This window comes from Aethalodelphis obliquidens, unplaced genomic scaffold, assembly GCF_003676395.1.
Source record: "Aethalodelphis obliquidens isolate GAN/ISIS:26980383/991018 unplaced genomic scaffold, ASM367639v1 scaffold108, whole genome shotgun sequence".
NCBI lineage: Eukaryota > Metazoa > Chordata > Mammalia > Artiodactyla > Delphinidae > Aethalodelphis > Aethalodelphis obliquidens.
Window position 1 is genome coordinate 1,562,086 of NW_020838052.1, and position 5,085 is coordinate 1,567,170.

Below are 5,085 nucleotides of genomic sequence, written 5' to 3' on the forward strand. Positions count from 1 at the left end.
AGGGGTCTGATAGGGTGGGTGGGAGGGAGACACAAGAGGGAGGAGATATGCAGATGTGTATATATATATATATATATATTATATATATATATATATATGTATAGCTGATTCACTTTGTTATACAGCAGCAACTAACACAACAATGTAAAGCAATTATACTCCGATAAAGATGTTTAAAAAAAAAGAAGACACAAGCACCCCAATGTTCATAGTAACACTATTTACAATAGCCAGGACATGGAAGCATCCTAAATGTCCATTAACAGAGGAATAGATAAAGATGTCGTACATATATACAATGGAATATTACACAGCCATGGAAAAGGAATGAAATTCGGTCATTCACTGAGACATGGATGGACCTAGAGAGCGTCTTAGAGTGAAGTAAGTCAGAAAGAGAAAAACAAACATCCTATATTAACACATATGTGTGGAATCTAGAAAAATGGTATAGATGTCCTTATTTACAAAGCAGAATTAGAGACACAGATGTAAAGAAATGTATGGATACCAAGGGGGCGAGGGGTGGGGTTGGAGAAATTGGGAGATTTTTGTTGATACCTATATTATGTATAAAATAGACAACTGATGGGAACATACTGTATAGCCCAGGGAACTCTACTTAATGCACTGTGGTGACCTAAATGGGAAGGAAATTCAAAAAATAGGGGATATATGTATATGTATAGCTGATTCACTTTGCTGTGTAGTAGAAACAAACACAACATTTTACAGCAAGTATGCTCCAATAAATATTAATTCAAAAAATTTAAATGATTACTGAAGAAATCACTTCTGCCATTTTGCTTCTTGCTTTCTATATATCTGATATCTTTGCCATTTGTTAATTCCTGTAGTGCAGTGCTCTTTTTGTTTGATTGATTTTTCTTCTTTTTTACCATTTTATTCTGCTCTTATTTTCTTTCTGGATTTATTTTAGTTATTCGTGGTTCCCATGATGATGACATTTAGCATCCTAAATTGGTAACAATCTTGTACACAAAATTCTTCCCCTGTATATCTCCACCCTCCTTATGTTGTTCTTGTCCTAAATTACATCGTTCTATATTTTGTATCCATTATTATGAATTCATAATTATTGTGTTTTGCACTTGTCTTTTAAATCATATGGGAATCAAAAAGTGATCTTACAAACCAAAAGCAGAATGATTCATGCTTTTGTATTTACCTATGTAATTACCTTTAGAGGAGTTCCTTTTTTCTTCATATGGCTTCAGTTCATTGTCCACTATCCTTTCATTTCACCTGAAGCACACCCTTTAGCATTTCTTTTAGGGCAGTTCTACAAGTAATCAACTCCTTCAGATTAGTTTATTTGGGAATGCCTTAATTTCTTCTCCATTTTTTGAGAAAATTTTGCCAGATATAGAATTCTTGATTAACAGGTTTTTTTCCAGCACTTTAAATATGTCATTTCATGGTACAGAATAGTACTGGCAGAAAAACAGAAATATAGATCAATGGAACAGGATAAAAGCCCAGAAATAAAACCATATACTTATGGTCAATTAATCTACAACAAAGGAGGAAAGAATATAAAATGGAGAAAAGACAGTCACTTCAGTAAGTGGTGCTGGGAAAACTGTATAGCTACATGTAAAAGAATGAAATTAGAACATTCACTAACACCATACACAAAAATAAACTCAAAATAAATTAAAGATCTAATTTTAAGACCAGGTATTATAAAAATCCTAGAGGAAATCATAGGCAGAAAACTCCTTGACATAAATTACAGCAATATCATTTTGGATATGTCTCCTAGAGTAATGGAAATAAAAACATAAAAATGGGACCCAATTAAAATTAAAAGGTTTTGCACAGCAAGGGAGACCATCAACAAAACAAAAAGACAACCTACAGAATGGGAGAAAATATTTGAAAATAATGTGACTGACAAGGGATTAAGCTCCAAAATATACAAACAGCTCATACAGCTCAATATCAAAAAAAAAAACAACCCAATCAAAAAATGAGCAGAGGAACTAAATAGATATTTCTCCAAGGAGAACATACAGATGACCAAATATCACATGAAAAGATGCTCAACACCACTAATTTTTAGAGAAATGCAAATCAAAAATACAAGTTATCACCTCACACTGGCCATCATCAAAAAGTCTACAAACAATAAATGCTGGAGAGGGTGTGACGAAAAAGGAACCCTCCTACACTGTTGGTGGTACTGTAAGGTGGTACAGCCACTATGCATAACAGTATGGAGTTTCCTTTAAAAACTAAAAGTGGAGCCACCATATGATCTTGCAATTGCGCTCCTGGCCATATATCTGGAGTAAACTACAATTCGTAAAGATGAACACTCCAGTGTTCATAGCAGCACTATTTAAGATAGCCAAGACATGGAAGCAACCTAAGTGTCCATTGACAGATGAGTGGATAAAGAAGATGTGGTATTACTCAGCCAAAAAGAAATAAAAAAAGGAATGAAATAATGCCATTTGAAGCAACATGGATGGATAGACCTGGAGATTACCATAACTAAGTGAAGTAAGCCAGAGAGAGAAAGGCAAATTTCATATGATATCACTTATATGTGCAATCTAAAATATACCAATGAACTTATTTACAAAACAGAAATAGACTCACAAACATGGAAAATAAACTTATAGTTACCAAAATGGATGGGGGAGAGTGATCAATTAAGAGTTTGGGATTAGGACTTTCCGGGTGGAGCAGTGGTTAAGAATCTGCCTGCCAGTGCATGGGACATGGGTTCAATCCCTGGTCTGGGAAGATCCCACATCTCATGGAGTAACTAAGCCCGTGTGCCACAACTACTGAGCCTGCGCTCTACAACCTGTATGCTGCAATTACTGAGCTTGTGCGCAGCAACTACTGAAGCCTGCACGCCTAGAGCCCATGCTCCACAACAAGAGAAGCCACCACAGTGAGAAGTCCACACACCACAATGAAGAGTAGCCCTTGCTCACCACAACTAGAGAGAAAGCCCGCAGACAACAATGAAGACCCAACGCAGCCAAGAATAAACAAACAAACAAACAAATAAATAGTTTGAGATTAAAATATACACACTACTGTATATGAAATAGATAACCAACAAGGACCTACTGTATAGCACAAGGGGCAATACTCAATATCTTGTAGTAACCTATAATGGAAGAGAATGTTAAAAATATATATATATATGTATGTGTATATATATATATATATATATATATATATATGACTGAATCTCTTTGCTGTTCACCTGAAACTAACACAACATTGTAAATCGACTATTTTTCAATTAAAAAATAAAAAAGACGCTCCAGATAACTCCATTTCCCTTCTGACATGTGAGGGTACAGCAAGAAGAGAGCTGTCTATGAATCAGAAAGCCGACCTCACCAGACACAGATCTGCTGGCACCTTGATCTTGGGCATCCCTTCCTCCAGGACTCTGAGAAATAAATTTCCATTTTTATTAAAAAAACAAATAAAAAATATACTGTGAATATGGGTGTACAAATCTCTTCAAGATCCTCTCTTCAATTATTTTATGTATATACCCAGATGTGGAATTGCTGGATAATACGGTAATTCTACTTTTACTTTTTTGAGGAACTACCATAATGTTTTGCACAGAAGTGTTATACATTTCTATGGACAGGGCACAAGGGGTCCAATTCATAAACATCATCTCCAAAACTTGTTTTTTTTTAATGTATACTTGTGTAACATATTACATATTGTAATTGTTGCAATATATAACAATTCAGGTGAGCAATATTGTAATTAGATATTTGTATATGTTGCAAAATATTTGTCACAATGTTTGATTAGCACCTGTCATCATATGTAGTTGCAATTTTTTTTCCTGTAATGAAAACTTGTAAAATCTACTCTTCTGCTTTTTTTTGTAGCAGTTCTAATGAGTGTGAAGTTGTATCTCATTGTGAATTTGATTTGCATTTCATTAATGATTGGTGATGCTGAGCATTTTTTCATATGCTTATTGGCCATTTGTATATCTCCTTTAGAGAAATATCTATTTAAGCCCTTTGAAAGAATTATTTATATAATCTAGATACTAAGTGCTTATCAGACATATGATTTGCAAATCTATTCTCCCAGGCTATAGCTTGCCTGTTCACTCTGTTGACTGTGTACTTTGATGTATAGAAGTTTAAATTTTTCTTTTTTTCTTTTTTATTGAAGTATAGTTAACTTATAACGTGATATTAGTTTCAGGTGTACAACATAGTGATTCACTATTAGATAGATTATAATCCATTTAAATTTATTATATTATATTTATTATATTATATTATATTCCCTGTGCTGTACATTACATATTTGTATCATTTATATTATACATAGTAGTGTGTACTTCTTAATTGCCTTTGCCTATCTTGCTCCTCCCCCTCCCCTTCTCCTCACTGGTAACCACTAATCTGTTCTCTGTAACTGTAAGTCTGTTTCTGTTTTGTTATATTCCTTAGTTGGTTTCATTTTTTAGATTACATATATAAGTGAAAACATACAGTGTTTGTCTTTCTCTGTCTGACTAAACGTCCCTAAACATAGTAAAGGTCCACTCATGTTGTTGCAAATGGCAAAAGTTCATTTTATTATGGCCAAATAATATTCCATTGTGTGTATGTATGTGTATATATACATATATATATATATATAGTCACATCTTCTTTATCAGTTCATCTGTTGATGTACACTTAGGTTGCTTCCATATATTGGACATTCTAAATAATGCTGCTATGAATATTGGGGTGCATGTCTTTCAAATTATGGTTTTCATGCACTATGGATATATTCCCAAGAATGGAATTGCTGGATCATGTGGTAGTCCTATTTTTAGTTTTTTGAGGAACTGTTTTCCATAGTGGTTGCACCAATTTACATACACATCAACAGTGTACTAGGGTTCCCTTTTGTCCATATCCTTACCAATATGTGTTATTTGTTATCTTATTACAATAACCATCCTGACAGGTGTGAGGTGATATCTCTTCGTGGTTTTGCATTTCCCTGATGATTAGTAGTGTTGAGCATCTTTACACATGCCTTTTGGCAATCTGTATGTCT